This window comes from Heterocephalus glaber, unplaced genomic scaffold (assembly GCF_053883595.1).
Source record: "Heterocephalus glaber isolate CG9 unplaced genomic scaffold, H.glaber_assembly_v1.0 deba00001429, whole genome shotgun sequence".
Classification (NCBI taxonomy): Eukaryota; Metazoa; Chordata; class Mammalia; order Rodentia; family Bathyergidae; genus Heterocephalus; species Heterocephalus glaber.
In genome coordinates, this window is record NW_028258294.1 from 11,118,470 (window position 1) to 11,144,583 (window position 26,114).

At 36.2% G+C, this 26,114-nt stretch overlaps 1 protein-coding gene and 1 long non-coding RNA gene across 3 annotated transcripts in view; one reads left to right on the forward strand and one right to left on the reverse strand.

The window, feature by feature from the left end:
* Positions 1-628: 628 nt before the first annotated feature.
* Positions 629-2,791, reverse strand: LOC110347691 (uncharacterized). Its single transcript, XR_002392416.2, has 3 exons — positions 2,681-2,791; positions 2,218-2,284; positions 629-858 (listed from the first exon to the last, which is right to left on the reverse strand). It is a non-coding gene; the product is annotated as an uncharacterized LOC110347691 (long non-coding RNA).
* A 145-nt stretch (positions 2,792-2,936) lies between these two features.
* The window catches only part of Amotl1 (angiomotin like 1), a 179,409-nt gene continuing 156,231 nt past the window's right edge, over positions 2,937-26,114 (forward strand). For both annotated transcript variants that reach the window (XM_004838055.4, XM_087212303.1), the window contains exon 1: positions 2,937-3,093. The gene's annotated coding sequence lies outside the window, so the exon portion shown is untranslated. The remainder of the gene's footprint in view (positions 3,094-26,114) is intronic.

A 26,114-nucleotide genomic window follows, 5' to 3' on the forward strand; every position in this document is an offset into this window, starting at 1 on the left:
TAAGTACTAGTATCTAGGATATGTTAAGAATTCCCAAACTCAATAATGAAACAACTACAAAAATTTAAAAATTATCAAGAGATTTGGACACTTCACAAATCATACGTAAACAGTTAATAAACACATGAAAAACAAAAATTTCAATATTTTTAGTCATTATAGAATTGCAAATTTGAATCACAATGAAATGCCACTCCACATCTACCAATGTGGTTAAAATTAAAGACTTGCCAGTACCTTATGTTGGTGAAGATGTGAATCAGCCAAAACTATTACACATTGTGGGTAGAAGGAGAAAGTTTCATAAGAACTCTGAATAAATCTTGTAACTTCTTGTGAAATTAATTGTACACCTACCCTAAGAGCCAACAATTCCACTCCTAGGTATTTACCCAAGGACCCAAAAACACATGTCCACTAAGAGAGATGTGCAAAAATATTCATATTAGTTTCATTCATCAATGCTCCAAGCAGAAAGTCCACCTGTCCATCAGTAGAAGACTGGCATATTCACACAGTAAAATACTGTTTGGCAGTGAGAAGGAAACAATTTCTGATTCAAGCAACAGGTGAATCCCAGGAAACATACTGAGTGAATGAAAATGTCCACAGAATAACATATATTGAATGCTTTTATTTTATGAAATCCTAAAACAGGTAAAACTAATTTATAGTGAAAAACATTAGAAGTTTGGTTGTCTCCAGGAATTTGTCAGGAAGGGACATGAAGAAGTTTTCCAGAGTGACGGTTATATTCTGTATCTTGAGGGGAGTTTGGATTGTACAAGTGGATGCATTTTGAGGAACTCCTGGATAATCTACTGAAGATTTATGCATTGCAGTGAATACAAATTCTATCTGAAAAGAAATAAAGGAATTATACATAAATATTGAACTCTAGGGCTAGGAATTTATCTCAGTGGTGCTGGCACCTGTTTCACAAGTGCAAGGTCCCATGTTTGATCCCCAGTGCAAAAAAAAAAATAAATAAATAAATAAATATATATATATATATATATATATATTTATAGAACTCTGGTTAATAATGTTGAAATATTTTAGAGGAATGTACTAATGTCCGCAACTCACTTTGAAAGGCAATAACAAAAATAATTATATGGTAGCTGGATACACTGACAAATGAGTGGAGAATCAATACATAATAAAGTGAATACTGTAAAATGTTAATTGAAGAAATTAGGGGGAAATGGAATGAGAACACTGGAAAAGTTCTTTCAACTTTTTACAAAATTAATTATACACCTATTCTAAGTACATGGGTGTTCACCATATAAGTTTTTCAGCTTTTCTCAAAGTTTGAAATTTTGTAATAGAATGTTGAGAACAAAAGATAATTGAAGATTATTAGCAGATTGCCTATGAGCTGGAGTCCTGGCCCTAGGGAAAGACCCGAGAATCTAGCTGATGCAGTGGGGAGTAGGACAGACAAAGGAGCCTCTTGGGTTGAGAATTTGGCCTTCCAAAGTTGCTCCATTCCAACTTTGGCAATAAACCTGCAGACTTAGGCCAAGTGAAGGACCAAGTTCTTGCATTTCGAAAAACCTACTGGCTCATGCTCTCTCCTATTGCCTCACTGGCAAGATGGTGACTTTAAGTGTTCTCAGCAGCTCTGTTCTATGAACCTGGAATGGAAAGGGACTGTCTGACACCGTTCATTCTCTATCGAACATTTATACTCTCTGTACTTGGCTTTGAATGTACTATGATGAACTGAATAAAATGATTCCTGCCTGTATTAATCTTACCTTTGATGAAATGCTATGTCTCTTCTATTTCAGTCATTACTTATACCCCAAATAGAAGCTTTGCAAGTTCTTCTTTGTAGGGAGGGCATTTTGATATTTCTTAAGTTTTTGAATTTTGAAAATCTCCTTTCTAATGTAGGATTTGATACTGCTATCTGAACAGAAGGGATAATTTATTGTTTTATTCTCTCTGGAAAGAAATGACACAAGAAGATCTCAAAAACTCAGAATAGCTCAGCAAGAAATTGAATACATGTCTGGTGACCTAGGCTCTGGTTACCTTATACTCTCTTGAAGCAGAGGTATGGGAGAAAGGGCACTCAGTTGTTAAACTCAACTATCCACTCCTCTTCCAAAAGAGGTCATACTCATTACCATTCCTCACTCCAGCAACCGAGCCAGAAATCTCGCCCAAAGTTTAGATCAAAGACTTGGCATTCATAGGAGGTACCTGGCCCACTGAGTGGCTTGACATGACCTTGAATCTCATGTTACAGATCCAGTTGCTCCAGTCTCTCCTTTAACATACAAGAATGAAAAATCCTTAGTTAAATATTTCTTTTTCCCATGTTTTTCTGGTAAAATGGGTGCATGTGTTTAGTTGGTATAATGCTATTAAAATTACCCCAAATTGCAGCAAAAAGAAAATGAAAATCAGTTGCCTTCATTAGAAAAGCTGTCATGCTTTCTTTTCTATAGACACGCCCCTTGCTTAAATGGACAATTTTCCCTCTGTAAAATGCAGATAGTCACCCATCTATCACCTTTCTGTTCTTACAAATCCACCAGCTCTGAACACTCCTCACCATGATCATTCTATCTTCTTATTGTCCCTCCTCCTGGCTGGATACCTTTGTTTCCTCTCCTTCCTCCAACCTTCCCAAGAATTTTTAACCTCATAGTTGTCTACATACTTGTTTTTCTTCCCTAGAGTGCTGTTTTTCAGAGTTAGACTCTTAGGAGATAATGATATGACTCAAGGAAATAAGGGCATGGTTTTCCTCTTCCTGGTGCCAGTTAAGATGATTGGTGCTTTGGGACCTTGTGAGCCTCTTTGAAAACAACAGAGCTAGTTGGATTCCAGCAATTCACTTTCTGAAGGCTGAGCGTGTCTGGGCAATGGCTGCATAGTTTGGATGGAGTCATCACTGATGAGGTAGAGTTAGCTCAGCCAGGGAGCACTCATTGCTCCTTTTAAATTTCACGGCACCGGAGATGAAGTCACATTTCTTCTTTTAAAGCAGAACAGATTTGCCCTGTGAGTTCCTGTCACTTCTGTTAGGACTTAGTGTTTTTTCTACTGCTGGTCATCAAAACCTTATCTCAGGTAAGGAAAGTTTTATTTAGTGAGTTTCCATCCAGAGAAGCTTAATTTGAGGAGACTTTGGAAGGTATTCCTGGGTATGTTTAGAGTGAATCAAGAGATACTCAATTGGGTGGGAAGGATGACTTTTTCCATGGCAGCTGATACCCATATGGTGGAGCCATGAGCCCTGGCTGGGGACTCAGATCTGAGGTCCAGAGACGGATGTGGAAATCTAATTTGGGCTTGGTTTGAGGACCTTTCGTAATCATTGTGTAAAGAGCTTCAATAAGAGCAAGGCAGCTGTGAGGGTCTCTGTGGGCTGGAATCATCTTTACCCTCTTTGTCCTTTTAGTGACTGGCTTTGTGTTTGGGTAGACCTTTAGAGAGTCTCATGATTATAGTTGATGTGCAGAAAAGCAGCAGCTCTCTGGAGAGCTTGATTTGTCCTTTAGCTGGTTTGAATGCTTTCCTTCTTCCTCAGGCATATAGCTGGAGACAAAGGGCCCCAGGATCCCTGTCCTGACATGCAGGCACCTTGTATAAACAATGGCGCGGTTGCTGTGTAGGGGGCAGAAGTGTGCAAACACATCTCAATGCTTGTCCATATGAATTCTTCTAAGAAAATAAGAATGATTTGTGTGTGTGTGTGTGTGTTTGTGCATGTAGGCAGACCCTATGATCCTAGAGACCACTGAAATCTCCCTGAAACACTTTCTGTGAGTTTTGAGTTGCTGTCACTGATTGAATCATATAGCTTTTATTAGCTTTGGATGGCTCAATAAAGACCTCTTGGTTTTAAGAGAGGTGGCTACAGGATGACAAATAGCTTTTGAAAAGTGTTGAACCACTAGCAAATGAAAATGTTGACAATTGCAGAGCCTTTTATTTTTTTTAACATAGAACTCTGTCAGATATAGTATTTGTCACAGTCTTGAAGGGAGCAAAATTTTGTTTAGATAAGAGGTGTTTGCTTTATTTTAAATGCATACTAGCATACTAGCTTCCAGTGATTGGTTACAGATTCTACTCAAACTCACCATGTCCTAACTTCATCCTCACCTACAATCTGCTCCCTTTTCTGGGTTCCCTATCTCAGTTGAGAACACTGATTATCCAAAACAGATTTCAGTATTTCTCCCCTGACCTCTTCCTCTTCCTCATATTTTAAATATCTAGTTTGGCAACACATCAAACAGATTCAAACTCCATATCATCTCTCAAATCTACCCAGTCCTCTCACCTCGATAAATATCATTCTAGTGTAAGCCCTTATCATCCACTAGCCTTCAAATGTTTTATACCTGTCCATTCCACTACTCCTACTTAGTCCAACCCAGCAACAACCTTTCTTTGCCTGATTGATTGCAAGAGGTTAAGAGGTTATCTTAACTGGTCTCCTGGCTACCAGGCTCCCTCTTAGAATAAGATGATGTAAGATTCTCTTTCCAAGCTCTTAAAGGACAATTTCACCAGAACAGAGCTCAAAACACTTATTACCTTATCTGGGATCCAGAAGTGTTAGCATTTTTATAATTATTTCAAGAAAAAAGGCCAAAGGAATGGGGAAGGATGGAGAATGTAGATTTGCAATAGGAAGACAGCTTAAAGAATGGATAAAATGCAAACCCTGGAACTATGCAAATCTTCATTTGAATCCTGGCTCCTCTACTTCCTTATGTGGCCTTGACCAACTGGCTAAACCTTCTTGAGGCTCATTTTCCTTCACTGTGAAATGGAAATAATAATGCCTATTTCACTAGGTGAACAGAAGAGACAAGAACATTCATGTGAAACTCGAAAACATGGAAATTATGAATTTTTAGTTCCTTTTCTTCTTTCTTTCCCTTTAAAGGCTTACAATCTCTATTCTATATCTTGTAAGTATTCATGTGTGTATATCTATATAATTATCTGTATTTAGTGCAATAGGAAGGGGGAGTGACAAAGAACTACATGAGAACTCTCTTCAGAAAGTTACAGTTACTTAGGAAGATAAAGTCAACTGAAATAGCACAAAATGTCTATAAAATAAGCAGCCCGTGACTGTAATGTGTACCGGTGGAGTACATAAGCAGGCAGGATCTGAGTGAGCATGTTTGCAGTTACCTGCAGAAAGAGTGTCAGTAGATCTATATTAAGCAATTTTAGACTTAGGCTCCTTGACAGTTTAAAAATTATTGGCCTCTCTGACATTGAAGAAAAGTTTCCCCAAAGACTTTATATTTTTAGAATGATTTAAGGACATCTAAATTAGCATTTAAAGAGATATTATTCATGCATTCATTCATTCACCAAGCATTGACTGAGTGCTGATTCCTATATTAAACAAATTCTCTGCTACTTTTCCATGGGAGATTGAGGCTAATTCTCCTTCTCTTGAATCTATATTGAGCTTACAGACTTGCTTGGCCAACAGAATGAGAAGTGACACTTTAGGACAACCAGAGGTGGGTTCTGAGAAAGAAGGTTTGCAGCTTCCTCCTGCATTTATGTCCCACTCACTCTGGGGGAAGCCAACTACCATACGAAGGCATGTGCTAGCAAACCAGTTCTCTAGGAAACTAACAAATCAGTTTTCATAGTGTATATACTCCCACTGTTGCCATTTCAAGCTACCCACTGAACACAGATGTAGGAAGACACAAACAGAATCAGCTCATACAAGCTGGAACAAGCAGCCCCAGCCTAGGGCTGCCAATTGCTCTGAGACCACCACGCTGTGAAAAAGCCCAGGCCTATGGGCAGAGGCCTCCAGGAGAGAAGCTACCTTCAGATTCTCAGCCACTGTTCTGGATATATGAGCCGTTAGATGATTCCAGATCTCGCCATTGTCTGACTGCAACTGTGTGAAAGAATTTGACTGAAAATTGCTCAGGTCAGCCCAGGCAACCCACAGAACTAATTGGAAGAAATAACAACACTGTACTATCCAAGCTTCAGAGTGGTTTTTGTGCAGCAGTAGATAGCTGGGGCAAGATGTTAGCCTTGTTTTACACAGATACCAGCCTAGATCAAGCCTCTGAGGTGGAGTAAGAAGAAGAGTCCAACCAGGGATTATTCTGCCCTTTCATATTCTCTGGCCTTATACCACTGAAAAAGCAAATGCTTTAGTCTAAAAAGTCTTTTTTTATTTTGCCTTTATTTTTGAAGAATACTTATGGGTAGCTTCTACTGAATAAATTATTGTTTGGAATAAAAAGCATGAGAAAGAGGCTCAATTATTTAATTAATAAATTTTACCATTATGAAAAAAAATCAGTGGAAAAAAGATGTGTTTTTTTTCTATTTGTTAATTTTATTGGTACATTTTAGGTATACAATATGCTGACATTCATTATTGGGAATTTGCACCTTTACATGATATATCTTGGTTCCTATTTTTTTCCCCATTCCCCTGACCTCCCTTCAACCCCTCCACCTCTCCCTATTTACAAAGACTTTGCTTTCATTTCTTCCTTTTCTCATGTTTATTCCTACCCCTTCTTTCCTTTCTCCCACCCCTTCCACTTCTCCTTCCCCTTTGGACATTTTCTTCCTATTTCCCATTATCTATTATACATTTTGATCCTTTTTTTTGGTTTTGTTTTTTTGGTATGGGGGATCAAACTCAGGTCCTTGTGCTTTCGAGGCAGGGGTGGTGCCACTGAGCTAAATCCCTGGCCCCATTTTGATCCTTATTTACACTTTCAATTTCTCACACCAAAGAAGCTATTCGTTACTTACACATGTATGTCCTATTTATTTCACTTAAGAGTACAGCCTCAATGCGCATCCGTTTAGCTATAAATGTCTCTAGTTTCTCATTCTTTATAGCTGAGTAGTACTCCGTATTATTAAAAAAAAAAAACCCACATTTTCTTTATCCAGTCTCCAGTTGATGGACAATTAGGCTGTTTCCAAGTTTTAGCTATTACAAACTGTGCTGCTATGAACATGGGTGCACATATATCTCTGTGATATGATTCTTTTAATTCTTTTGTGAAGATACCCAGCAGGAGAATAGCTAGGTCAATTGGGGCCTCTAGTCCTAGTTTTTTGAAGTATCTCCATACTGATTTCCACAGTTTTTTGAAGTATCTCCATACTGATTTGCACCAGTCTGCTTTCCCACCAACAGTGAAATTCCTTTTTCCCCACAGCCCTGTTAGCATTTGTTATTGGTTGGTTTCTTGATAACAGCCATTCTTTTTTTTTTTTTTTTTCAGGCAGGGTCCCCCTTTGTAGTGCAGGCTGGCTCTGAACTCACTATGTAGCCCAGGCTGGGACTCACAAACTCACAGGGATCCTCCTGCCTCGGGCTCCCAAGTGCTGGGATTATAGGCGTGTGCCACCACGCCCCGCTGTTGATAGCAACCATTCTTTCTGGGGTGAGCCTTGTTTTCATTTGCATTTCTCGAATGACCAGTGATGTAGAACATTTTTTCGTATGTTTATTTGCTATTTCTACTTCTTTATCTGAGAAATGGCTATTCATGTCAGATGCCCATTTTTGGATTGGGTCTTTAAATTTGGGAGGTCTGAGTTTTTAAAGGTCTTTATAGATTCTAGATAGTAGTCCTCTGTCTGAGGAACTGCAGGTGAAAATTTTTTCCCACGTTGTGGATTGTCTCTTCACTCTGTTGGTGGTTTCTCTTGCTGTGCAGAAGCTTTTTTTTTTTTTTTCTGGTACCGGGGATTGAACTCGGATCCTTGTGCTTGCGCAGCAGGCAGCGAACAGAAGCTTTTTAATAAGAAGAGATCCCACTTGTTGATTCTTTGTGATAGTTCACATGCAACTGAGGTTTTGTTCATGAAATCTTTTCCTATGCCAATGTCTTCAAGAGTTCTACCTAACCTCTCTTCCAGCCAGTTTAGTGTTTCTGTTTTAATATATAGATCGGAAAAAAGATGTCTTACACACACATGCACACTTCTCAGTCATCTGCCTCCATCGCCTGTCCACCTAATTCTCTCCACACAAAGTTCTGCTGAAGAGCTACCTTGCCTCCTCTGTTGACCCCACCCCATCTTTCCATGGAATTTAGAAGCTAGTAGAACAGAAGAAATGTGAAGTCAAGGAACTTCCCTGAGGCTCAGTAAAAGGTAGCTGAGAAAAGATCAGCAAAGAGGATTGAAACAAGTTTTAGGGAAGCCACATGGATTCGTGATGAAAAGCATGAATTTTGAAACCAGATGATGCTAGGTTCTTATCTAGACTTTCACTTTCACATTTTTTACTTGGCTGGTGTTGACTATTCATGTCCAGTCTCAGTTTCCTCATCATTAAAATATGAATAATAATACAACTGAACAAAGTTCTTGAGAAGATTGAGAACATATTTGTAGAGAGCCTGATGATTGCGCATATTACCTAACACATACATGTTAAATAAGTAGCTAATGCTGGTAACAGTGATAAGTGTTGGAGTACTACTGGTGGTCCTGTTGTTCCAATCCCAAAGTCACAGGCTACCTGGCAAAACCCAAGGTTTTGATTAGTCAGTCACTCAGGAAGTCTCAAGGTTCGCCTTCAATAAATACTTACATCCAACTTAGTATGTAAAAATTCAGAGTATCTATCCTACATCTTTATTTTTCTTATTGCCCCCAAATACATTTCCAAAGGCTTATAAAAGCATCACTGTGGAACATGAACTGAGACCATGTTTTTATTATTTTTTTACATTTTTACTATTATTATTTGAAAAATCCCACTAAAGGAGAAACTGAAGTTGGGGGACTATTGTAACAATCCTGAGCCCAGGGTGCTCCAAAAATTTTAGATTTGCCAGATTATAGTTACCACCACTTTGGTAGGACACTCAGGGTAAAGGACAAAATCATTCTTGAGAGCAAATTGTGAATATTCAGTTCTCTTTCTTTATTCATTACCTTGTGAATAAGACGTTTTAATTTATGAATTGATCTTTGGTAAACAGGTTTAATTAAATTTATGGTTAGTCTAGTCATAGGGAGTTTTTAAAGCAAAAATTATGCCAACATTCTGATTTTTAAAGAATAGGTGGTTTGGGCCAGGGATTTAGCTCAGTGGTTCCACCACCTGCCTCACAAGTGCAAGGACCTGAGTTCGATCCCTAGTACCAAAAAAAAAGAATAGCTAGTTCATGTATTTAAAGATGTTTATTACAAAATATTTATAGGTTCATGAGTCCATGTCAGCCTCCCCTTCTGTTTACATTTTTATAACTATAGTATAATATCAAAATCAAATAACTGATGTTGATACAATCCACAGCCCTTATTCAGATTTTGTCAGTTATATATGTCATTTTCCAGTTATGTAGTTGTGTATGTGACTGTATGCAATTTTTATCATATTAACTTCATGTAATTACCATCATAACAGAAATACAAAATTAAAGTATAATCAAAAGAATTCTTTGTACTATCCCTTTGTACCCCTTCCTGTTTCTAACCCTTTGGGATGGTTAATTTGTTGTCAATTTGCATATGTTACTTCAAAAGTGTTCTATAAATGGAATCATGTAGTATGTAACCTATGATAGTGAATTTTTCCACTCAACATAATACCCTTGAGGTCTATCCAAGTAGTTGTAAGTATCACTTCTGGTTCTTTGTTGTCAGTGAGTAATATTGCATACTATGGATGCATTCACAGTTTACTTAACCATTTACCCATGGGAGGACATTGGATAGTTTCTATTTTTTGTTTATTCCAAATAAAGCTGCTATGAGCATTCCTGAACAAGCTTCTGCATGGACATAAGTTTACATTTCTCAGATGAATGCTCAAAGGGTACTCCTTCTGGGTTTCATGGTAAGTCTATCTTTAGTTTTAAAAGAAACTGCCCAACTATTTTTTAGGTGACTTTAATATTTTATATTGCCACTAGGAATGTGTAAGTAATGGAAATTCTCTGTTTCCTTGCCAGCATTTGGTATTATCACTTTTTTTTTTTTGGTATCAGGGATCGAACTCAGGTCCTTGCACTTGTGCAGCAGGTGGCGAAACCACTGAGCTAAATCCCTGGCCCAAATTCTTTTTTTTTTTGGTACCGGGGATTGAACTCAGGACCTTGTGCTTGCAAGGTAGGCACTGGAACAACTGAGCTAAATTCCTGGCCCATTATCACTTTTTATTTTAGTCTTTCTGATAGGTAGTATTATCATATTGTGGTTTTAATTTTCATTTGCCAAATGGCCAATGTTGTTGGACATCTCTTATTGTAGTTATTTGTAAGTTCTTTCAGTGAAATGTGTATTCATGTATTTTGCCTATTTTCTAACTGTCAATTTTTAACAGTTTATATATATTTATCTTATTAAAAAATAAAATAGGGCCAGGGATTTAGCTCAGTGGCACTGCACCTGCCTGGCAAGTGCAAGGTCCTGAGATTGATCTCCAGTACCAAAAATAAATAAATAAATAAATAAATTAATTAATTAATTTTCATAACCAAATAATAAGAGAACAATACTTACTACATTGTGTATCATTATCTTCAAGGTAGTTACTCAGTATAATACTAAACCAAAAATTCTTACAGAAAGAAACAAACAGATAATAACACAAACTTTCTTTTCAATGAACTAAGTAAGATAAACTAGTAATATAAATGAAAAATATACCATGTATATTGAACTATTTTTAAAACGACAGAATATGTAATTTGGAGAAGACTTGAACTTCTCCCTATTTCCTATTTATCTCTCTTCTACTTTTCTCTTTATTTGTGTTTGTGTATATATAGTTTCTTATATATTATAAGTACATAATATATTCTAGATATGGTATGCAAATAGTATGGTTTGCAAATATGTCCTTGCTTTGTAATCTTTCATAGATCAAAAGTGTCTAACTTTAACAAAGTCCAATTTCTTAAAGTTTCCATTTATGGACTGTTTTTCTAGTGCAAAATGTAAGAACTTTTTGTCTAGCCTTAGTCCTGAAGATTTTCTCCTTTAAAAAAAAAGATTTATAGTTTTGCATATACATGAGTCTTTAATCAATCTTTAATTTTTGTATAATGTACCAGATTTAACATGTTGTCTATGTATGTCCAATTGATCTAGCACCATTTGTTTAAAAGAGTATCTCTCCTTCATTGCATTGGTTTGTACCTTTCTCAAAAATCAGTTGCCAGTATTTGTGTGATTCTGCCTCTGGGTTCTACATCCTCTTCAACTGATACATCTACACCTCTGATAATAACACACTGCCTTAGTTACTATATAATAAGCTTAATAGTAGCTATATAGGTCCAGGGATTTAGCTCAATGGTTCTGCCCCCTGCCTCACAAGTGCAAGGCCCTGAGTTTGATCCCTGATACCTCCCCCCCAAAAGTAGCTATATAATCAGCCATATACCAGGTAGAGTTATTTCTTCTACTTTAGTATTCTTTTAAAAAATTAGCTATCATTGGGCCTTTCACTTTTCATATAAATTTTAGAATAAGCTTAACTATGTATGCTAAAACTTTTCTAGTACAGTAAGTTCCTGTCTTACGAACATTCAAGGTGTGAACTTTAACTGTTATGAATGGAATTTGCATCAGGAACATTCATAGATGCCAACAAATCCTGGAAGTAGCTCACATGTCTGCTGGACTGTGTCGCAATTGTGCTGCTGTGTGCTTACTGTACAGTGACATAGTATACAGTAGTACAGTAGTCAAGGTGTCCAGAAACAAGAGGAGAAGCAGTAGAGATGTGGAGAGGACTGCTAAGAAGCACGAAACAATATTCATTGTACATGTGAGTCAAAAGTGTATAAGACTCACTTTGTCAGACTTATGAACAAATCTGACTTACAAACATTCTCCCTGAATGGAACTCGTTCGTAAGTCAGGAACTTACGGTATTTTGACAGGAATCCCATTAAATGTGTGGTTTAATTTAGAGATAATGATATCTTTACTATATTGAGGCTTCTAATTTGTTTTTTTTTCTTTTTTTTGGTACTGGGAATCGAACTCAGGACCTTGCCCTTGCGCGGCAGGCACCAGAACCACTGAGCTAAATCCCTGGCCTCCAAGGCTTCTAATTTTTGAATGTGAGAATTTTCTGTAGTTATTTAAGGTCTTCTTTCATTAGCATTTTATAATTTTCAGCATACAGTCTTTGTACAGATGTTGTTAGATTTATGCCTCAGTATTTCATTTTCTTTGGAGCAATTGAAAATGCTATTGTACAATTAAATTTGTTTCCACATATAAATTGCTAATTTATAGAAGTACAATTTATTTTTATATGTTAATATTAAATTCTGCAATTGTGCTAAACTCATTTATTAATTCTAGGAAGGTTTGAGTTTATTTGTAGATTTATTTGGATTATCTACATAAACCATCAAGTCATCTGCAAATAGGTTTTGTTTTCCTTTCCAATGTATGAGACCTTTATTTCTATTTTTTGTCTTACTGAGTGGGCTACAACTCTCTGAAATGTTAAGTAGGAGTGGTGAGAGTAGATATCCTTCAGCTCCTTTTTTTTTTTTTTTTTTTTGGTACCGGGAATCAAACTTGGGTCCTTGTGCTTGTCGGGCAGGCAGCGGAACCACTGAGCTAAATCCCTGGCCGGAGAGTGGATATCCTTGTCTTGTTCCCAGTCTTACAGGAAAGCATTCATTCTTTCATCATTAATTGTGATGTCAGCTGTAGATATTTTGTAAACACTCTTAATCAAGCTGAGAAAGTTTTTCTCTACTCCTAGTTTTCTAAATATTATTTTACAATCTTCCATTCATGTTGAATTTTGTTAAATGCTTTTTCTGCCTTAATTGACATGAGTATGATTTTTCATCTTTGGTCTGTTGATTGACTTTTCAAATATTAAAACAGTCTTGCATATCTGGAATAAATCCCACTTGATCATGGAATATTATTCTCTCATGATTACTACCTTCAACTTACTAGTTTTTGTTAAGGATTTTAGCATCTCAGTTCATGAAAATCATTGATTTGTAAGTTTCTTTTGTATTCATTGTCTGGTTTCAATGCAAGCAATATTAGATTTATAAAATCAGTCAGGAAATGACTTCTGATATTTGGAAAAGATTGTGTAAAATTCTTTAAATGCTTGGTAAAATTCTCTAGTAAAATCATCTATTTCATCTTGGCTGATTTTTTGTTGTCATTTTGAAGTCCAGTTCTTCAAAATTGTTCAATTTATCTGTGTATATATATTCCTAAATATTATTTAATGGCTGCAAAAGACATAGCAATTATCTTCTATTTCATTCCTGATATTGATGCCTTGTTTCTTTTGATCTTTATTAGTCTGGCTAGAGCTTTATTAGCAATGTTAGTTATTCTCCCTACTAACCAGCTTTTTATTTGATTTTTCTCTTATTTTTTTGTTTCAGTTTTATTTTTATTTGTTCTTATATTTATTATTTCCTTCCTTCTGTTTGCCTTGGGTATATTTTACTCCTCTTCTTATATCTGGATCCAGAAGCTTAGATTATTAACTTGTCTTTAGTACTACAAATTTTCTTCTTACCACTTCAGCTGCACCTCACAAATTCTGACACTGGGTTTGCTTATTCTTTGAGATTGTTTTATTTTGTAAATTCCTTTTGAGATTTTTGCATTCATTCCTGACTTGTTTAATTTTCATGGGTTTAAAGGTTTTCTGATTTGTTCTGTTATTGATTTTCAGTTTTATTCCATATAATCAAAGACATACTCTATTTGATTTCAATTTCTCAGTTTGTCAATAGTTGTTTCATGGCCCAAGATTTGGTCTACTGTGATGATGCTTCCAAGTAATATCTATTTTCCTGTTGTTCACAGAGTATGGAATAAATGTTAGGTTCTGTTTTTTGACACTGGTGTTCAGTTTTTTTTATCCTTACTGTTTTTGGTATAGTAGTTTGATCAGCTGCTGAGAATGTTGAAGCCCCCAGCTCTAATTGAGGTTTATATATCTTTTCTCTAAGCTCTATCAACGTTTGCATCATCTATTCAGAAGTTTGTTGTTTTAGTATACATTATCATTAAGATAACTATGTATTATAGATCAACTCATTTATTATTGTGTATTTTCTTCTTTGCTCCTAGTACTGTAATTGCCTTTTCTCTGAAGTCCACCTGATACTAATATAATTATTCCTCTTTAAAAATTAATGTTTGTATGATGTATGTTTTTCATTCTTTTACCACTACCTACCTATTTCATCTTTGAAGTGAGTTTCTTGTAGATAGACTATAATAGGTTTGTGATCTTTTTAAATCCCTCTGCCAATCTGTCTTTTAATTGATATATTTAGACCACTGAAATTTAAGACAATTATTCATATCTCAGGGTCTATGTAAACTGTGTTAGTATTTGCTCTGTTTATTCTCTCTGTAATATTATTATAAATATATTAATGTTCATATGAAATATAAATATTGGTACTTATATTAATATTTCATCACTCATTTTCTTTTGTTTTTCTATGGGATATTTGAACTTTTTTAATATTACATTTAAATTTATTTATAATATTCTTGGCTATATTGCTTTTCATAGTTTCTGTAGTGATTGTTCTATGTACCACAATATACACTTGGAATTTATCTCAGTTTATTGGTATTGACACTTGAGCTCTTTGAGTAAACAATTGAAACCTTATTTTCATTTAGATTCTTTTTCCTTCTTCATTTAAAAAATATAATTGCCTTAGCTGTTTCCTTTACATACACTGAACATCACATCAGATGTAACATAAGTTTTGCTCCAATCATCAAGTAAGAATTAAGAAGTTACAAAAAGGATAGTTCATAATATTCACCTCTATTTTTACCTACACTATTGTTTTCCTTTCCTTTCTGAAGTTACCAGCCTTCTGTTATTTTCTTTCTGCTCAAAGAATTTTCTCTAACCATTGTTTAATGGTAGGTCTACTAGTGACAAACTTTCTGGGTTTTTTTGTCTAATAGTATAATTTCCCCTGCATTTCTGAGGGATTATTTCATTGGATATAAGACTTCTGATTTTTACTTTTTCTCTTTTAGGCCTTGAAAAATATTGTGCTAGTTCATTTAGGGTTCTAAGGTTTCAGATAAGAAATCCTCTGTCGTTCAAATTGATGTTTGTCTGTGGATAATGCATCATTTCACTCTAATGTTTTTAAGAGTTTTCTTTGGTTTTAGTTTTCAGAAGTTTAATTATGATATATTTTGGTACACATTTCTTTAGATTTATCTTATTTGGGATTCATTTGGTTTCTTGAATCTGCAGGTTTATGCACTTCAGTGAATTAGGGAAGTTGTCAGCCATTATATTTTGAAGACTGTTTTAGCCTTATACTCTTTCTTCTCCTTTTGCAACTGATGATAGAAATGTCATATCCTTCTTAATCTTTCTTGTTCAAGTAAATTCTATAGATCATTCTTTGCTAAGTTTTTCATTTGTTATTATTTATTTAAATTCTCTTTGCATTTAGTTCTTTTTATAACTTCTGTATTTTGCTTGGATTTTATATTATTTGTTTTAAGAAAATTTGTAATGATTGAGCTGAGTATAGTGGCATACGCCTATAATCCCAGCACTTAGAAGGCTGAGGTAGGAAGATTGCTGAGAGTTCAAGGCGAACCTGAACTGCATGGCAAGACCATGTCTCAAAAAAACAAAAAAAGAAAAAACAATTGTAATGGTGGAAACGTTTTTAAAAGGGCTGCTTTAAAAATCCTTTTCAGATAATTCCAACATTTGAATCATCTAAAAGTTGGCATCAATCCATTGTCCTTTCTGATTCAGGTTATGTTTCTCTTGGTTCTTTGAATGATGCATGATTTCCAGTACATGCTGGACTTTTAGCATATGATAGGAGACACCTGGTTCTGCTTGCTTGGTTTATTTTTAGTAGGCAATCATTCTATTTGGGCTTAGCATGTAAGTCTGCCTAGTTTTATGAGCTGTAACTCCAATGACAATTTGTTTTCAGAGTTCCTGCAATGCTGATATAGTCCTCCTTGTTCTTGTAGTGCCCTCTGGGCTCCTGCTTTACTACTGCTAGTGCTTCCTGGACTGTGGTGGGTGAGGGGCATCAGTAGCTTCCCACCTAGGTCTACTCATGCTGCCCCTGAGGATAAATTAGCCACCTGCTGTCTTGGGTAAGAAACAAGGATACTCCTACTGCTGATGCACATGGGACCCACTGCAGTTCTGGATATTGGACAGGTGTCTTTGATGATTCTGACACTGAAGGTGGGACACTTGCCTGCAGGAATGAGGTGGGATTAATTTAGTCTGCTGTGATGCTACTGCTAAGGAGTCTCTAATTTCTGCTATGGCCCTGAATGGGGACCAAAGGATTAGCTTCCTACCGGGACTTTCTGGGTTCATTTTTTTCCTCTGCTTTTGGCAAGAAAGAGAAGGCTTTTGCTTTTTAATTCTACTCTACTAATGGTATAGGGTTGTAGGTCTGTAGACCCCAATACAGGAATGTGGGAGACAAAAAGAAAAACTAGAAAATCACCATGCTATCTCAAGTCTGAATTCTCAAGCCAGCCAGCTTTCTTTTTTCCATCTTTCAGAGTCCTCTTATGATTGTCTGTTATTTCCAGAGTATTTGGTTATATTTAGAGGAAAGGAAGAGGTAAAAATGAGTCAATAACATCTCATCCAATTAACTTTTAGACTTAGAAAATGTGACAACCCAGGCAATTTCTACAGGGTAAGCATTGCGAGGAAGGATTTCTTATCATATTGGATGTGAAAGCATGCCAAAAACACAGTAACCAGAACTGGCAGAGCACCAGAGATATCAGTGGAAAAGAATAAAGAGTATAAAGAATCCAGAAATAGACCCAACAGAAATGGCAATCTAGCATTTTTCCACCTAGGAATATGGGGAAAAATCACTAACATTTGGAAAGGAAAAATGAAGCTGGATTTCAGGCTCCAAATAAATTCTAGATTAATAAAATATGTGTTAAATATTAAAAATAAAATTTAAATTGGTAATTTATTAAATAATCTTGAAATATAAAAGACCTTTTAAAGCATGGCATCTGAACTCAAGAGCTATGCCAAAAAAGATTCATACATTTAATTACATAAAATATTAATGAAAATATGTGACAAAAATAATATAAATGAAATAAAATTACAAATTAAAAATAGGAAAACGTCATTGTCAGCATTTATGTAACAGCAAAATATTTAAATATACTCATTAATAAGAAGAGAGTGGGGCCGGGGATTTAGCTCAGTGGTGCTGCTGCCTGCCTCACAAGCGCAAGGTCCCGAGTTCAATCCCCAGCACAAAAAAAAAGGGGGGGGGAGAGAGGGAAGTTTTTTTTTAAACAGTTTTTATTTTTTATTAGTACACATTTGCATTATATAATGATTACATTTGGTTTTGGAAGTTTGTACCTGTACATAAAAGATCTCAATTATTTTTTCATCCCTTTCCCTTCCCCTCCCTCACTGCTTCCTCTATCTCTTGGTCCTCTTCCCATTTGAAAAATATTTCCCTACTTTCTATTATCTATGCTTTGTTTTCTCTTTATTTATATTTTGTGTTTCTCTTATAAGAAGAACCATCCAATATTTAAGCTTGTGTGTCTGACTTATTTCACTTAACATTATGGTCTCATGGTGCAACCATTTTCCTGTAAATAACTCCAGTTTGTCCTGCCTTATGGCAGAGTAGTACTCCATTGTGTATAAATACCACATTTTCTTTATCCATTTACCTGTTGATGGGCAGATAGGACTTTTCCAAGATTTAGCTATTATAGATAGTACAGCTATAAGCATGGGTGTGAATGTATCATTGTAATATGATGTCTTTACCTCTTTTGGGAAGATATATAGAAGGGGAAATGGAATTTCTGGGTCAAAAGAAATTTCTGGTTTTAGTTTTTTGAGGTATCTTCATATTGATCTCCATAATAGTTGTACTAGCTTACATTTCCCCCAACAATACAGAAGGGCTCCTTTTGCCCCACAGCCTTGCCAGCATTTGTTATATTTGATTTCTTGATAATGGCCATTCTTTCTGGAGTGAGATGGAATCTCAGTGTTGTTTTAATTTGCATTTCTGTAATGGCCAGTGATGCTGCTTTATTATTTATTGGCTATTTGTACTTCTTCTGAGAAGTGTCTATTCATTTCACTTGTCCATTTTTTATTGGGTTTTTTTATTTTGGGGAGTTTAATTTTTTTTTAGTTCTTTATATGTACTAGATGTTAATCCTCTGTCTGATGTATAGCTGGAAAATATTTTCCCATTCTGTAGGTTGTCTCTTCATTCTGTTGTTTCTTTTGCTGTGCAGAGCTTTTTAATTTGATGTGATCCCATTTGTTAATACTTGCTACTATTTTGTGCCAATGGGGTTCTGTTCAGAATGTCTTTGCCCATGCCTATGTCTTTTTTTAGAGTTACCTATTTTATTTTCCAGTAGATTAAATGTTTCTATCTTAACAGGTAGATCTTTAATCCATTTTTTTTCAAGTTATAAAGCTTTATTAAAAACCATCTTTACTAAAGTTTTAATACTTAAATGTAAATATATGTGAAATCATTCCTAACTGAAACACAAAGCTATTCTTGCTAAAAGTATAAATACTGTCCTATAGTCATTACTGTTTGCAAGTCTTTTCCTTAACATAAAACTTTGAAAGAAAAACTTAAGCATATCAAAACTCCTAATTACTCTGTGTATTCATCATTCTATTAACAAATGTCTTAGGAATTAAATAGTATATTAAAGCCATAAATCATCATCTCCTCTCAAAGGACTATTATTATTCAGTTATCTAGGAAATCATTTTTATGCTGTGTCTTATGAGGCTGAGGCTGGTCTACAGTTGGTAAACAGAACCATTTTTTCCCCCTTTATAAAGTTTTAAATTTTTCACTGAAATAGAATTTGGGAGTTGGGTATTGGATCTTTAATCCATTTTATTTTAGTTTAGTACATGATGAGATACATGAGTCTTCTGCATGTGGATATTCAATTTTCTAGGCACCATTTACTAAAGAGGCTACCTTTCTTCCAGTTTGTTTGTGGACGCTTTGTCAAAGATCAAATAACTGGATGTGCCTGCAGTGGTTTCAGCTTCCTCTATTCTGTTCCACTGATGCACATGTCTGTGTTTGTGCCCATATCATTCTGTTTTTATCACTATAGTTTGTAGTATAACTTCAAATTTGAGGTTGTTATGTCACCTGCTTTGCTTTTGCCAAGGATTGCATTTGCTATTCTGGGTCTCTTCTAGTTCCATATGAATTTTAGGATTGTTTTCTCTAGATCTGTAAGGAATGCCATTGGTATTTTGATTGAGATTGCATTAAATCTATATATCAGTTTTGGAAGTATGGCCATTTTGACTATATTGGTTTTTCCTAATCCAACAATGGGGGCAATGTCTTTCATTTTCTGATGTCTTCTTCAATCTCCCTTTTGCAGAGTACTATAGTTTTCATTGTGGAGGTCTTTCACTTCCTTGGTTAAGTTAATTCCTAAGTATTTAGATTTTCTTGGTGCCACTGTGAATGGTATTGTTTTCCTAACTTCTTTCTCAGTGAGTTCATTATTAGTGTACAGGAACACTATTGATTTTTGTGTATTGAATTTTCTATCCTGCTACATTGCTGAGTTTGACTATTAAATCTGGAAGTCTTTGGAATTTTTAAGGTCTTTGATATGGATTATGTCATCTGCAAATAATGATAATTTGACTTCTTTTTTATACACATCACTTTTATTTCTTTCTCTTGTTTAGTTACTCTGACTGTTTTTGCAGACTATATTAAACAGGAGTAACGATAGTGGACATTTTTGTCTTACTCCTGATTTTAGATTGAAAGCTTTTAATGTTTCCCCATTTAGTATGATGCTGGCAGTAGGTTCATCATTAATGGCTTTTCTCAGATTGAGATATGGTCCTTCTATGCCTATTTTCTTCAGAATGCTTTTTAATCATGAATGGATATTGACTTTGGGATTGGTGTTTTCTGCATCTATTGAGATGATCATGGGAATTTTGTCCTTGCTTCTGTTTCTGAGATGGATTACATTTTGTGTATGTTGAACCACCCTTGAGATGATACCTGCTTGGTCATGATGTGTGATCTTTTGCTAGGTTGCATTCTGTTTGCTAGGATCTTCCTGAGGATTTTTTCATCTATGTTCATTAAAGAAATTGGCCTATGGTTCTATTTTTTGGTTCGATCTTTGTCTGGTTTTACAATCAAAGTAACATTAACTCCCAGGTATTACTTTGGTAGTACTCCTTCCCCTTGGATTTCATTAGCATTTGAAGAGTATTGGCATTTGATCTTCCCCAAAGTTCTTATAAAATTTGGCAGTGAATCCATCAGGACTTAGTTTTTTCTTAGTTGGTAGATTTTTTATTACTGCATTAATTTCATTGCCAGCTATGGGATTATTATTATTATTATTCAGGTTTTGTGTTGCCTTTAACTCACTATGTAGCTCAGGGTGGTCTTCAACACATGGCAATCCTCCTGCCTCAGCCTTCCAAGTGCTGGCATTACAAGCCTGCACCACCATGCTCAGGGTTTTTATATCTTGTTGGTTCAATTTTGGTAATTGCTATGTATCTAGGAACCTAGGTATTTCTTCTGAATTCCCAATTTATTAGTGTACAGATTTGCAAACTAGTGGCTAATACTTTTCTGGATTTCAGTGGTATCTGCTGTGAGTTTATGTTTTTCATTTCTAGTTGTTTTGATTTGGGTCTTTTCTTTCCTTTGTAATAAGCATGGCTAAAAGTTAGTCTATTTTGCTTTTTCCTTTAAAGAACCAGCTCTTCAATTCATTGATTCTTTGTATTGTTTTTTGGGTTTTTTTTTTTTAGTACTGGTGATTAAACTCAGGACCTTGCGCTTGTGAGGCAAGTGAAGTGCCACTGAACTAAATCCCCAGTCCTCTGTTTTTTAAATCTCCATTCCATTGATTTATGCTGTGATCTTTATAATTTCCTTCTTTGTACTACCTTTGGATTTGGATTGTTCTTGTTTTTATTTTTATAAAATGTGAAATGTGAATCAAAATTTTTAAAATTAAATAGTCAATTAACCCATTATTATTTATTGAGCAGTTTACCTTTTCCTAACTGATTTGAATTGTATTTTTTTCATATTCCAAGTTAACTTCATTATTTTTGGACTTTTTATTCTGTTCTGACAAGTAATCTGTTTATTTTAGCAACAAGGTCATATTGTTTTAATTACTTTAGCTTTATAGATTTTTTTATTATCTGCAAAAGTAAGCATCCAATCCTGCCATTTTTTTTTAATTAAAAATTTCTAGGCTGTTCCAGGGAATTAGCTCAGTGGTTTCACCACCTGCTTCACAAGTGCAAGGTCCCAATTTCGATTCCTGGTACCAAAAAAAAAAATTTCTAGGCTAATAATTCTGATATATTAGAAAGAGAAAAAGTCAGCCATGTTTAACCCTTGTGGCTGAAGATGCATATATATGTATACATACATATATGTATGAATTTATATTTGCATAGGCATAGACAATTTTTTGAAATGAAGCACAAGACATTCTAATAGTTACCTCTAGGGAGTGGGAGCTGTCAGGGATTCTATTGATGAATGAGACTTTTCACTTTAGATCATTCTCACTATTTATGTATTCTTTTTTTGGGGGGGGGGGTACTGGGGATTGAACTTGGGACCTTCCGCTTGTGAGGCTGGCAGCAGAACCACTGAGCTAAATCCCTGGCCCTATTTCTGTATTTTTAAAAAAATGATCATGTATTCGATCCCCAGTACCAAAAAAAAATGATTATGTCTTTCTCTTATATTTAAAAGTAGTATCTGATTTTCTCCGCCAGAAACCCAAAACTTATGAGGACATGAGCTGTTTCTCAATTTTAGCTCCACATTAAAATTACTTGGGGGGCTGGGGATTTAGCTCAGTGGTTCTGGTGCCTGCCTCAAAAGCACAAGGTCCCAAGTTCGATCCTCGGTACCAAAAAAAAAAATTACTTGGGGAGTTATTAAGAAATATCAGTGCCAAAAGACCTGCCTGTGGAGATTCTGATTTCATAGTCTGGGCAAGGAACTGGGACATCAGCATATTTTAAGAGTTCCCCAGGTGACTCTAATGTGCACCCACAGCTAGGAACCACTGCTGTAGATGATGTGAGGCTTAAAAGGGTCCCCAGAAGGCCACTGTGATGAAGCATGTTCAGCATATAATGACTTGGGGATGCAATCCAGAGTAATCCATCACTTCTTTGACAGGCTAAGTGTTGGCATGAGACTGAGCATAAACAACTCCAAGGGGAGGCATGTAAAGTATGTCTCCATGGTAGGCCTGTTTTATCAAAAAGTAGACTCCCTCAACTAGTCATAACCCTGAGAGATATAAGAATCTCACAGAAAACCAACAATAGCCAAACAACTGCACCTCAGATTGTGATTGGTAGCACTGGAAGGTCCCAGAAGATCACAAGGAGGCCAAGTTATTTTGAGACCCTCCCATAAGAGATTTTCAAACTTCTTTCATCTGAAGAGCCACTCTGTCCTAATAAAATGAACATTCTTTTGGAAGCCTAATCTGGAAAACAGATGGAAGAAAAACTATTCTGGCCCACTTACCTCCCCCACCTACAGCTCCTGCCTGAAGAAATATAAACAGTAGCTAGAAACCCAGTGGATGCAGCCTTCTCCCTCTCTGCTTCCTTTCATGTGTGTCTTCTCTGGATACTTTTCCCATGACTGACTGATCCTGCCTCTTATCCCTGACAGAAGATCTGATTGGCCCAGCTAGGATGGAATAGTCTGTCACTCATTGAGTGATAATTTTCCCACCAGGTGTCTGCATAGATTAATCAAATGGTTCATGGAGTCATGTGACCACCTCTGGTTAGCTAGTCCAGAGAGGGGGTGGAGAGCAGAGATAGAAGTGGCATGCACAAAGCTGCCTTGTAATTGAAGGAGGAGGGTAAAAGTGAGGAAATTTTCCTTAGAATGTAGAATGAATAGAATAAGCACCATAAGTAGCCTGTGTAGGCCAAGGAGTAAATCAGCCCTCAGTGTATGTTGAATTGGAGGGTGGATTTCAAACTACTTAGTAAAACTACTTAAATTCAAATAAAGATGCTAAACAGAAGTCTGGCAAGTGTCCCTGGATTACGAACATCTTCAAAGATCTTTTCTGGCTAGAAGGATTTTTAAGACCTTTGCAGCCTGAGGCATCAGGAGAATAACATTCACTTTTCCCTTGACATTGGATCTGTGTCACAGGTATTCACTGCTATCAAGCAGTTGAAACATGGCTAGTCCAAATTGACATGTAGTGTGTATGAAAATACATAGTACAGTTTAAATCCCATTTCAAAGCCCTGTATTTTAAGGGCCAGGGATTTAGCTCAGTGGTTCTGCCACCTGCCCCACAAGTGTAAGGACCTGAGTTTGATCCCTGGTACCAAAAAAAAAAAAAACTCTGTTAAGTATAGGGCCAGAGATTTAGCCCAGTGGTTCTGCCACCTGCCTTGCAAGCACAAGGACCCGAGTTCAATCCCCAGTACCCCCCCCAAAACAACAACAACAAAGCCCTGTATTTTAAATGTTTGTGCTCCATCTCTCCCCATTCATATATTGGTGCTCTAATCCTTAATGTGATATATTTAGAGATGGAGCCTTTGGATGGTGATTAGATTTAGATGAGATCATGAGGTTGGGACCTCCATGGTGGGATTAGTGTCCTTATAAGAAAAGAAAGAAAGATTTGATCTTTTTTTTTTTTAACCACATGCAATGATAAGGAGAAGGTGGCCACGTGCAACCCAGGGCTTCTCTGGAGAATGGAATCAGCTAGCACCTTCATCTAGGATCTCCCAACCTCCTGGACTGTAAGAAATAAATATCTATGCCACTCAGATTATGGTATTTTGTTATAACAGCCCAAGCTTGCTAAGACACATGGCTATTAGAAAATGTAAAATTATATATGTGGCTCTCATCTATCTAATGGACAGAGTTGAATCGGATGTTAATTGATATATTGTCCTGCTCAGATATGGCTGTAAAGATCCGGGAATGAGCCACAGTAGTGTTTTGCTGTGCAGCCCTATCAATATTCTCTCCTTGGTTCATAATCAGAGCTATAGCAGTTTATCTTGTTCTGTCTCTTTGTCTCCCAGACTTCAACCCACTGCCTGCTCTCAGCACCACCTAATCCTCTCTGGTGGTTCCCAGAATCCCACACCCAACTGGTCCTCTTTTATGGCTCTGCCTCAGCAAGTTCTTGCAGATCTTGCCTCTGCCTCTTCACCTCCGTTCCTCTTTCCTTACTAGTTCTCTGCTCCCTTTCTACAGTTGGCGCACAGTGACAGATTCATATTTGCACTCTTATCCATTTTTTGCACTGTTGTTTTTTCTTTCAAGACAACTGTATTCTAGCCAGCAACATTCCTTTGAGATACATGACTGCATCCCAAAGACTCCTCACAGTTCATTCTGATTCCTCACAGAATAAAGTTCACAGACGGGACCAAGTCATTTCCAGAAGTATATCTATGTCAAGTAATAATGATGATAGTAGCTGGACGTGATGGTGCACACCTGTCATCCCAGCACTTGGGAGGCTGAGGTGGGAGGATCAATGTGAGTTGGAGGCCATTCTGAGCTACATAGTGTGTTCAAGACCAGCTCAAACTGTACAATGAGATCCTATCTCTAAAAAATGTAGATAATAAAAACTACTGCCATTTATCAAGTTTTTATTATCAGCCATGATTTCTACTAGACACTTTACAGATATTTCTCATTAAATCCCTATAACAACCTGACAAAGTATGTGCTGTGATCCCTATTACAGATAAGAAAAACTAGGCTCAGTGACATGTACACCTTGCTTACAGATCACTGCCAGTAAATAGCAGATATGGAATCTAAATCTAGATCTGTCCCCCAAAGTCCTTGCTCTTACCTATCATGTTTATACTGCCTCCCACATTCTGTGCCACCACCCGAGTTGAGCAACCAAGCTGAAATTCAGTGCTGCATACCAAATGATATCTATAAGCAACTTTGCTGAAATAACAATGCCATGCATTTGTGCAGGGTTTTGAAGATTTGCCACAAAACTCTGTCAACAAAGAATGTACTCTATGAACCCCATTTAACTCTAGAAAAACTGTGCTTTTCTTATTAAGGTGATTTGTCTAGAGTCATTACATTAAGAAAAGATCCCAGATAAGAACTCAGTTCTCTTGAAATAACTTAGTTTACTTTTTCTTTGCTTGTCAATTTATACTTGGGCATTGAGCTGCCTGGATGGCAGGATTTGGAGAAAAATCTTTTATTATGGTTGCTGATTTGACACTGCATTATGTGAGGAATTTTCAGATAAAGTCTCACTTGGGTTTCTCAGCTGAAGGAATGCTCGTTTCTATCCAAAAAGCATTAGCTCAACCCAAGTAGAGGCAGGCATTGTTCTAACAGTGAAACAGAAGGGTGGGTAAGATGTGACTTTGTCTTGAGGAGACAACCTTCTAACAGAAGAAACAATTATCTTGTAAAGAGCACTATTCTCCAGTGAAAAAGCTTTGTCCTAATGGAATACAGAGTTCTGAGGAACACAAAGGGAAAAGGAGGTTAAGTCTGCTTGGGAAGGTTTCATGGTAGCGGGAACTTCGGAGTTTGATCTTAATGGACTAACTTTAGAGATAAAAAGCTTGAGTCACTGAGAGTTCCGTAGAAGACTTCATAATTTTTTTAGCTTTATTAGGTTTCTAAAAATATGCCTGTTGTCACAGCTCCTTAGAGAGTAGTAGCATACATTATTTATTGGAATACTTTAAAAATATTAACATCAATAATTCCCACAGTAGATTTACAAATACTGTGCACAGTTGAATAAACCAGTTTGAAATAATGGTTTTCAAGTTACTCAAACTTTCCAATTCTACAAAGCTGGTAAGGATTCTTGGAAACAAATAAGAAGCACAATATAATCATCACAAATCTCCCAAATTCACCATTTCAGACAGAAGAGGATTCTGTCTCTCTAGCTTTTTATGCCCTTTTATTCATGCAAAGAGTATTTTTTTTTCCTCACAGAGAATACTTAAGAGTATTTTTCTCTTCCAAATA